Source organism: Bos indicus, chromosome 4, assembly GCF_029378745.1.
Source record: "Bos indicus isolate NIAB-ARS_2022 breed Sahiwal x Tharparkar chromosome 4, NIAB-ARS_B.indTharparkar_mat_pri_1.0, whole genome shotgun sequence".
Classification (NCBI taxonomy): Eukaryota; Metazoa; Chordata; class Mammalia; order Artiodactyla; family Bovidae; genus Bos; species Bos indicus.
Window position 1 is genome coordinate 104,656,555 of NC_091763.1, and position 10,884 is coordinate 104,667,438.

General features: G+C 38.2%; 1 long non-coding RNA gene across 1 annotated transcript in view; it reads left to right on the top strand.

The window, feature by feature from the left end:
- LOC139182775 (uncharacterized) overlaps positions 1 to 7,773 on the top strand; it is a 25,127-nt gene extending 17,354 nt beyond the window's left edge. Inside the window, exons 2-3 of the long non-coding RNA XR_011566340.1 lie at positions 4,420 to 4,542; positions 7,133 to 7,773. This is a non-coding gene — a long non-coding RNA (uncharacterized lncRNA). The remainder of the gene's footprint in view (positions 1 to 4,419; positions 4,543 to 7,132) is intronic.
- Positions 7,774 to 10,884: the final 3,111 nt, after the last annotated feature.

Below are 10,884 nucleotides of genomic sequence, written 5' to 3' on the forward strand. Positions count from 1 at the left end.
ATTTCATATATTTTTGTCTTCATTTGCAAATAAACTGTTTAGGGATTTTACATGTATACTGATAAGTATTATTAACCTATAATTTTACTTTTTAAAAAATGTATTCGGTTTTGGTATCAAGGTTATGCTAGTTCATAAATTTCTCCTCTTTTTCTATTCCCTGGTATAGTTTTGAGATCGACATTATTTTTTCCACAGATGTTTAGTAGAATTTGCTGGTAGAGTCATCTAGGCTTGCGTTCTCTTTGTGTAAAAATTTTGAATTACAGTTTTTTTTTGGATAATCATTATTCTTGTGTTATTTTTTTTGAAATTCTACTCACTGGTCATCTGAAACAGGACTCTCTTTATGTCAACTTTGATAAGTTGTATGTGTTCTAGAAAGTGGTCCATATAGCCTAACTTTAAACATTTGTTGCCACAGTAGGCTATGGGTTATTAATTTTCAAAGAACCAACCTTTAGCTTAGATAATCTTCTCTGCGTGTGTTTGTTTTCTATTTTACTGGTTCCTTCTGTTTTTGTTATCTTCTTTCTATTCTATTTGGGTCGAATTTGTTGGTTTGGTTTTTTTTATTTACTTATAATGTGGAAGTTTAGCATATTGATTTTAAACTGTCTTCTTTCTTACTATATGCAGTTGAAGAAATGATGACTTCTGAGGAGGATGAGAACCCCATGGGCCAGAGTGGCTAGAGAAAGAATCACAGAGAAGCTGGGACTTGCAGTTTCAGAAAGAGGAACTGACGTGCTTAGCAGACTGATGGGATATTGTAAACAAAAACTTAGGCAAGAATATATTAAAAATTTTTAATAGAAAATTTCAAACATATACACATGCAGAGAGAGCGATATAATGAACCCTGTGTACCCACCTCCCCCTCCTCTAATATTATTTTGAAGTAAATCATGGATGGCATATGATTTCATATGCTTATATTTCAGCATGCATGTCTAAAAGATTGGGAATCTTTTTTGCTTATTTAAAATAAAATCAGCCTGTTGAGGACTTTGTAATGAGGTGCTAATAAGCAGTAACATTATCATGGTAATTTGGCCTGAGGACTCATGAGTATGCAAATCTGGGGTCACATGGCCTTCTTACTCTGAAACCTAAACTCAAATCCTGGAACTGTTACAACTCTGATAGAGCAAAAAGTCACACCTGTCAGTATGAGAGAAGAAGGGTCCAAAGATGTCATCTTAGAGGTCATTGGAAAACACATTTCCATTAATGACCAGGAATCTTATCATTTAGGCCACTTGTTTGGGAAATCAGCACAAACTGGCATAGCCCACAGGCAGTTTGGAAGGGATTTTGTTTGAGGGGCATGATGCGTTGCGTAAAGTACAGGCTCACACTCTTGTGTTAGCTTGGCCCAGTTTCTGCTGCATTGATCCACTCCTTCTTTGGCTTTTGGTAGTTCACCTTTGTATCCCACCCCTGGGGTAGATTTTGTGATCCTGGAAGAGGTGTGCCCTTTATCTGCTCCAAAGGGCAGCATGGTTTTTAAAAAAAGGTTTTGGAATCAGAAATAGGTCTGAATCCTGTGTACCCCACTGAAAAGATCTAGATACTCTTTTAGCTGTTTTCATCATCAATAAAACAGGTTGGCGATGGGTACTTGGCAAGGCCATTATGAAAATTAATTATGGCAGAAAGCAAAGAGTAACTAACGAGTCTCTTGATAAAGGTGAAAGAAGAGAGTGAAAAAGCTGGCTTAAACCTCAACATTCCAAAAATAAAGATCATGGCATCCGGTCCCATTACTTCATGTCAAATAGGTAGGGAAACAGTGACAGATTTTACTTTCTTGGGATCCAAAATTACTGCAGATAGTGAGTGCAGCCATGAAATTAAAAGACGCTTGCTCTTTGGAAGAAAAGTTGTGACAAATCGAGATACTATATTATAAAGCAAAGACATCACTTTGCCAACAAAGATCTTTATAATCAAAGCTATGGTTTTTCCAGTAGTCGTGTATGGATGTGAGAGTTGGACCATAAAGAAGGTTGAGCCCCAAAGAATTGGTGCTTTCAAACTGTGGTGTTGGGGAAGACTTTTGAGAGTCCCTTGGACAGCAAGGTGATCGAAGCAGTCAATCCTAAAGAAAATCAGTCCTGAATATTCATTGGAAGGACTGATGCTGAAGCTTCAATACTTTGGCACCTGATGTGAAGAGCTGACTCACTGGAAAAGATCCTGATACTGGGAAAGATTGAAGGCAGGACGAGAAGGGGACGACAGAATACGAGATGGCTGGATGGCATCACTGACTTGATGAATATGAGTTTGAGCAAACTCCAGGAGATAGTAAAGGACAGGGAAGCCTGGTGTGCTGCAGTCCATAGGACTGTTTTCCATATTTCTTTGTGTCCACAAAGAGTCGGATGCAACTGAGTGACTGAACAACAACAATAATATGGGAACCACATGGTGCTTGCTATTAATCTTTCCTCTCAATTTAAGATTGACCCTGCCTTTCTCGGAGTTACCTGAACCTTAGTATGTATCCCTGGACTTGGTCAACAGAAATTCCATAAATTAAACTCTACTTGGACGTTTGTTCTCATTATACCAGACCCTCTGAGTTGTCTGCTCTGAGAATGTTATCCATATTTCTTTATTTCTGAATCCAAAAATTTTCTCAAAGTTTCTAGTTTCTCCGCCATTCTGCCCTGGGTGGCGGGAGTTCTTGTCCTTAGCCACACGTCAGAATGTTAGAAATTCTCGTTTAACTGAAACTGTCTACTGACAGCATTAGCGTTCTTAGAACTCCACATTTATATTTCATTATATCCTCTCTAACCCACTCTGAGTTCTTGAGTCATAATAATTTGGACAGAATATATTATTTTCCAACATGGGGAATCAGAGTTACTAGGATTTGAGAAAAGAGTTTGAAAGAGAGTTTGGAAACCCCAAAGGAAATAGTCATTCACTTCACAAACTTGCCTACAGTTAGCTTGCCCAGTGACTGGACTGAAGTTTCACTAGGGCAGCCTCATATCCATTTAGTCTCTGTGGCTTCATTTTCCCATCTTCAACTGATAGATAATAATGCCAGTGGTCGGTATCTTGTGAGTAGATCCTGAATAAGCATTTGTGTGATTTAGTCATAATGATAGCACCATAATACCTACCCCATAGGGTTACAGAGATAGGAGAGTGTTTGCATTGTGGTTAGACACAAGCGTTTTAGAGCCAGACAATCTAGGTTTCAAGCTCAGCTTTACCACTTATCACCCACATGACTTTGGGCAAGTTACTTAACCTTTTAAAGCTTTACTTTCTTCATCTGTAAAATGGCAGTACTAATAACATCTATTTCATAGGGCTATTAGAGGATTACATGAAATAAATTCTGGTATTTAAGCACTCTCTAAAAGTCTCTTTACGGTTATTCTTAAAAGTACTAATGGTGATTAAAGTATTGGAATAAGTAGGTATGAAACTCCAGCAGAGTAAGTGCTTAATAAATGTGAGAAGTCAATAATTATTTTTTTCTCTTTCAACACTTCCTTCTCTATCAACTGAATAACAAACATGAAAAGGAAACGGTAAGGAGGTTAAGGACCTGGACTCTGGTATCAGACTGTCAGGGTTCAAATCTTAAAGCTAAAGTTTACTAGCTGTGTGGCTTTAGGCAAGTTATGTAACTTCTCTGTACCTCAGTTTCCTCATCTATAAAGTTAGGATAATAGTAGAACCTACCTCATAAAATTATTATGAGGATTAAATTGTTTGATATAGTGAAGTATTTAATAACAGCCTCAACACAGTCAGTGCTATATATTTGTATATAAAATAAAAGATACTTTATTTGTCAATTTTTAGTTCCAATTCCAAGTGCATAAGTTTCCATTTTGTAATATATATGGTGAGTGATTGACATTGAACTTGGATGAACTGTGGGCAAGTTATGTCGTTATAAACAGAGCTTAAAAACTTAGAGAAGAGAAACATGAAGACCAATATATATAGGTATATGTTAATAATTATGGGCTTCCCTGGTGGCTCAGAGGTTAAAGCGTCTGCCTGGAATGCAGGAGACCGGGGTTCGATCCCTGGGTTGGGAAGATCCCCTGGAGAAGGAAATGGCAACCCACTCCAGTACTCTTGCCTGGAGAATCCCATGGAGGGAGGAGCCTGGTGGCTACAGTCCATGGGGTCTCAAAGAGTCGGACATGACTGAGCGACTTCACTTTCACTTTCTTTCATTAATAATTATGAAATACTACATATCAACTGCTGATTTAAATATTAAACATGAATTATCTCATTTAATTCTACCACAGTCCTTTGAGGTAAGAGCTGTTTTATCCTTATGTTACAGATAGAAATGAGGCACAGAGAGACTGTGTAACTTGCCTTGGGTCACAGAGTGGAGCTGGGTTAACTCTGAATCTGTCTCCGCAGCCCTTCGTGTCACTCTGGTGCCCAGTTCCCTTCCCAGTGAGATGGACAAAATGGTGCTCTGCAGGTCATGGGCTTAGGCCAGTGATCTTCACACGCTGAGTCACTCACCCTCGTGAGATACAAGTAAGTTTAAAGTAAGTTTAAGGCCGGCAATTTAAAGCACAGGATCAGTCTTCTGCGTAGCTTAATGCTAGTCCAAACATTCAGATAACATAAAATAGGTTTATCCCCCATAAAATTTATTTGTCTGTTTATCCCAAGATGTGTTTATACGAAAATGAGCATGTGATAAATGTAGGCAGTCCTGGGTCTTGCTAGTAATACAAAAATAAACACGTTAACAAATAAATTTGAAAGTGTGATTGACCCTTGAATAATGTGGAGGCTAGAAGTGCGACCCTCCTCACAGTGGATAATCCATGTGTAAGTTTATGGTTGGCCCTCCAAATCCCCAATTCCTTATTCTTGGATTCGGTCAGCCTTGTACTGTGTGGTACTGTGGTACACATTTACTGAAAAGAATCTTTGTATGTACGAAGAACTCGTGTTGTTCACGGGTTGAATTCACTAAAAGCTGGCTTAATGAAAAAATGTGGTCACCAGTTCAGACAGAATGCTTCCCTGTCAGCAGGATTTCTCTGACAATTACATTAATAGTTAAATTTCTGAGCACAGAGAAGCAACAGATCCTCAAGAGATGTTAGGATGTTTTTCCTGGGAAAGCCATGGAACAGCTACTCTTTGCCACAGTTCCTGGAACCCTTGTGTTCGCCAAAGCCCTGGACCTTCCCTTGCTTTCCAAACAGGAGAGCCTTATACTGAAAGTATGGTTGTTTAGGACCCAGCTCTCCCCCATAGCAGCCACAGGTTACTTCAGTATTAAACACCCATAGGCGGCAGTGACTGTTCTGGTCACCCATCACACATTTGCTCTTCCTCCTGGTCAGAACATCCTGAATTTCCTCTGGTGAATCTTTTCTCTGTGACTCAACCCTATGGATTGTGGATTGGGGCTCCCTTCTGGCCCCAGAGGTGGCACATATGAACAATGCCTGAGTAATCAGGAGTGGACAGTGACCCAAGTTGATCCAATCAGTGTGATTCCAGGACTCATGAAGGAGGTTAAAAAATGGCACTGTCTTCTCGGCTGGAAGACACCTGGGAGGATGGGAACCCAGATGCCAAGTGGAGAACGAGAATGAACAACAGTGAGAGCAGGGCCGAGAGGGAAGGAAGCTGTCATCCTGATAACACCATTTGGGTTCCAGGCTCATGTCATGCCCGAAAACCATCCTGAAACTTTTCAATAACAAACCAAAAACTCTTTGCTGGTACCAGTTTGAGTTGAGTCTCTGTTACCTGCAACAGGAAAAGTCTTAACTGACATAGCGAAAAGAAACTATGGAGCTTTGTATTACTCACAGTAGCTTGTACCACTTAAAAAAATTATTTTAAAAATCTATATCTATTCTTACCTATTTCTTTTTCTCTTTAAAATAGAGTAAAACATTTTTTTTTTTTTGAGATCTCCTAGAGACATTCATGGATCCCTAGTTATTAATTACCATTGTAACATATTGGAGAAGGAAATGGCAATCCACTCCAGTATTCTTGCCTGGGAAATCCCGTGGACAGAGGAGCCTGGTGGGCTACAGGGGTGGCAGAAGAATCGGAGGCAACTTGAGCCTAAGCAACAGCAACAGATTGTAGCATATAATTCCTCCCTAAATGAAGCATAGTACATATGAGAATGCATGTGTGCACAGTGACACGTCAAAGACTGAAGAGGCTACTGTGGGATTTGGATGCTTGGCTCATGCACAGCCATGTGGGGCACAGGATTCTGAAAAATTAACGTTTTAGCAAAGTTATCTATTACTACAGGATGCAGACTTTAGGATCGTTAGTCTACTGAAACTTCAATGCTAAATTCACAGTTTCAAGGATCAACTATATTGGCTTACTGTGTTAATTTATCCTACTGCGATTTTTTCCTTTCCCTTCCATTTCATTAAGTCAGACTTTTCCAACATCCATGCTCCAGAGTAAATTCTGGGTCCAAATGTATTTGCTGGCCACTAAAGCAAAATGAAAATATTGGAAATGTTCCAGCTCGTTTTTTAGTTAAAAAAATTTTAAACCTTTCCCTAAAGTCCACAGTTTACTGACCTTTACATTGTAGATTTTCTGTACTTACTGATACAGGAAAAGCAGAGGCATTTAAATGAGTTTCACTTTAAGAGAAGCTGGTATTTGAGAAGTAATATTTATGAAATAACTATTTGAAGGAATGATTATTTGCATAAAAGGTGTTTTTCATTTTAAACAAAATCTCTTCTATGTTTCCCATTAATATTCACCCTATTTGTCTCAAGGACTGAGCGACTGAATTGAACAGATAAAACTGTGCTTAGAATTCTGGAATTTCAGAACAGGAAAAATGCTTGCTTGATGATAATTTTTTATTTGTAGAAGTTGCAGAAAGCAACAAGTTAAATAATTTGTCCAGTTAATGATTGGTTGATTAGTGGTAGATGAGAATGTGTTGCCAGTAGACCCACATTATTTTTAAAAATTTTAAAATTTATTTATTAGTTTTTGGCTGTGCTGAATCGTCATTGCAGTGTGGGTTTTCCTCTAGCTGTGGCAGGTGGGGGCTATTCTCTAGTTGCGCTGTTTGGGGTTTTCATTGCGGTGGCTTCTCTTGTTGCAGATCATGGATTCCAGGGTGCACCGGCTTCAGAAGTTGTGATACCTGGGGTCAGTAGTTGTGGATCCTGGACTCTAGAGCACAGGCTTGATAACTGTGAGGCTTAGTTGCTCCGCGACATGTGGGATCTTCCTGGATTGGGCATCAAACCTGCATCTCCTGCATTGCCAGGCGGATTCTTTACCACTGAGCCACCAGGGAAGCCTGACCTGCTTTCGTCTTAAAAGAAGTTCGTCAGGAACCCTCCCTCTGCAACCTGCTCCCACCCCTTTCCCAGCCAAAGATGTTCTTAGAAGGAAAAATGATATAGTTCTGAAACTTTAGGTTTCATAAAGAAAGGAAGAGCATTAGAGAAGGAATAAATAATAGTAATATGTCTTTTTTTAAAATTTCAGTTGATCCAACAGATATTAGTTTGCTCAAAATAATAATAGAACCAAGGTATTTGGTGCTTGAAGGTTATGCACAGTGAAATGAATGACAGTGATGTTATCAGAGATGAGAGGAAGGGATTGGGAATACCCTGTTATAAAGTACTTGCATTACCCATGAGATTGTATAGTTGTATCTGAAAAGGACTTGGATGAATAAATGTATAGGACAGCTGCTAAAAGAATAAATTAAATAAAAAAGTGTAACTAATATCCTAAGAGAGTACAAAAAATGGGATTATATAAAATGCTCAATTAAAACAAAAAAAAAGATTAAAAAAATACGAGAAAAAAAAGAAACAAGAAGGGCAATGAATAGAAAAGAGTAACAACTATGGCAGATACTAATTTGATTATATCAATAATCACTTTAAATGTCAATGGTCTAAATACACCAACTGAAAAAAACAGATTGTGTGTCTGAGTGGATTAAAAAAAACAAGCTCTTATATTTTGTTCATAAGAAGCTCATTTTAAACATAGGCTGGATAGATTAAAAGTAAAGATAGATAGGTTAAAAGTAAAGAGATGGAGAAAGACATACCACGATAACACCAATCTAAAGAAAGCTGAGGTAGTAGTATTAATTTCAGACAAAGCAGAGCAAAGAAATATTAATATTATTAACATTAGTTTGTATCAATAAATTATTAATTTATATTAAAATTAATAACATTAATTTCAGAGCAAGGAAAATTAACACAGATAAAGAGAGGAGAGGTATTACATAATGATAAAGAGCTCAATTCTCTAAGAATTCATAATTCTTAATGTGTATGTACCCAACAGCAAAGTATCAAAATACGTGAGGCAAAAATTGATTAAGCTGAAGGGAGAAGCAGAACTTTAGAAATTCTTTCAGAACTTCTGAAAGAAGTTCTTTTTTCGGAAGCTGAAAGGAGAAATAGAACTCACTATTACAGTTGGAGACATTAACATCCTTCTCTCAGTAATTGGTAGAAATTTAGAAAGGACACAGCCGAAGTGAATGGCACCATCAATCAATATGATATAATTGATTTTATAGACTAATTCCCCCGACAGAATAATAAAGTGTTTCCTTTCTTTCACACAGAGCATTCACTGAGATAGACTGCATGCTGGGTCCCAGAATGCACCTTAACAAATAAAAAAAAAAATAGACCTCACACTATGCATGCTATCAGTTCACAGTGGAATCAAACTGGAAATCAACAGAAAATAGCTGAAAAATCCTGAAATGCTTGGAGGTTAAACAACACAATTCTCAGTAACGTGTAAGCTAAAGAACTCTTAAATTCTAACTTATTTTTAACTAAATGAAAGTGAAAATACAATTTTCCAAAATTTGTTGTATACAGTAAAAGCACTGCTTAGAGGAAAATCTATAGCATTGAATGCATATATTAGAAAAAAATTAATCTAAAATTAATCATTTAAGTTTCCATCTTTGTTGTTGTTGTTCAGTCACTAAGTCGTGTCTGTCTCTTTGCAACCGCGTGGACGGCAGCACACCAGGTTCCTCTGTCTTCCACTTTCTCCTGGAGTGTGCTCAGATTTGTGCCCACTGAGTCAGTGATGCTATCTAACCATCTTGTCTTCTGTCACCCCCTTCTCCTTTTGTCTTCAGTCTTCCATCTTAGGAAACTAGACAAAGGAGGAAAAATAAAGTAAGCAGAAGAAAAGGTAATAAAAATTAAAGCAGAAATCAATAAAATTATAAACAGGAATGATGACATTAAAAGATGGTTGTTTAAAAAGATTAATGAAATTGATAAGTGTCCAGCTAAGCTAACTAAGAAAAAGAGAAGACAGAAATTACTGATACTAGAAATGAAAGAAGGGCCATCACTACTGATCCTATAGATATTAAAAGGAGAATAAAGGAATATTATGAGTAGAAAAGAGTAACAACTATGGCAAATACTAATTTGATTGTATCAATAATCACTTTAATGTGACTATTGCTATATAAGTTCATACGAGAAGAGAGAATTTGGATTTGCCTACATTTATTAAACAAAATACCATAACATTTATTGAACCAATAACCTTCTAAACAGAAAGTTTAGACAAACCTAGACAGCATATTAAAAAGCAGAGACAAAAGTTATGGGTTTTCCAGTAGTCATGTATAGCTGTGAGAGTTGGACCATAAAGAAGCTGAGCACTGAAGAATTGATGTTTTGAAATTGCGATGCTGGAGAAGACTATTGAGAGTTGCTTGGACTCCTTGGAGATGAAATCAATCAATCCTAAAGGAAACCAACCCTGAATACTCATTGGAAGGACTGATGCTGCAGCTGCAGCTCCAATACGATGGCCACCTAATGTGAAGAGTCGACTCCTTAAAAAAGACCCTGATGCTGGGAAAGATTGAGGTCAGGAGGAGAAGGAGGCAAGAGAGGATACAATGATTGGATGGCATCACCAACTCAATGACATGAGTTTGAGCGAACTCCAGCAGATAGTGCAGGGCAAAAGAGATTGACTTGCTGCAGTCCATGGGGCTTCAAAAAATCAGAATAACTTAGTGACTGAACAACAACAAATAGCTAGATTTAAATCCCTGCCCCATCGTCTACCAGCTGGATGAAGTTGGGCAAGTTACTCTCTTAGTGGCTCCCTCCCTTCAGCCTGATAAAAGTAGATTATATAAAGTAGATGTATTATGTAAAGTTGATTGTATTTTGAGCCAAATAATGCTCAGAATTCTCCAAGCCAGGCTTCAGCAGTACTCTAAGAACTTCCAGATGTTCAAGCTGGATTTAGAGAAGACAGAAGAACCAGAGATCAAATTGCAACATCCATTGGATCATTGAAAAAGCAAGAGAGTTCCAGAAAAACATCTACTTCTGCTTTATTGACTATGCTAAAGCCTTTGACTATGTGGATCACAACAAACTGGAAAATTCTACAAGAGATGGGAATACCAGACCACTTTACCTGCCTCCTGAGAAACCTGTATACAGATCAAGAAGCAACAGTTAGAACCTGACATGGAACAACGGACTGGTTCCAAATTGGGAAAGGAGTGCACCAGTTCAGTTCAGTTCAGTCGCTCAGTCGTGTCCGACTCTTTGCAACCTCATGGACTGCAGCATGCCATGCCTCCCTGTCCATCACCAACTCCCGGAGTTTACTCAAACTCATTTCCATTGAGTTGGTGATGCCATCCAACCATCTCATCCTCTGTCATCTTTGCAACCTCATGGACTGCAGCATGCCATGCCTCCCTGTCCATCACCAACTCCCGGAGTTTACTCAAACTCATTTCCATTGAGTTGGTGATGCCATCCAACCATCTCATCCTCTGTCATCCCCTGAGAACTCCCGCCTTCAATC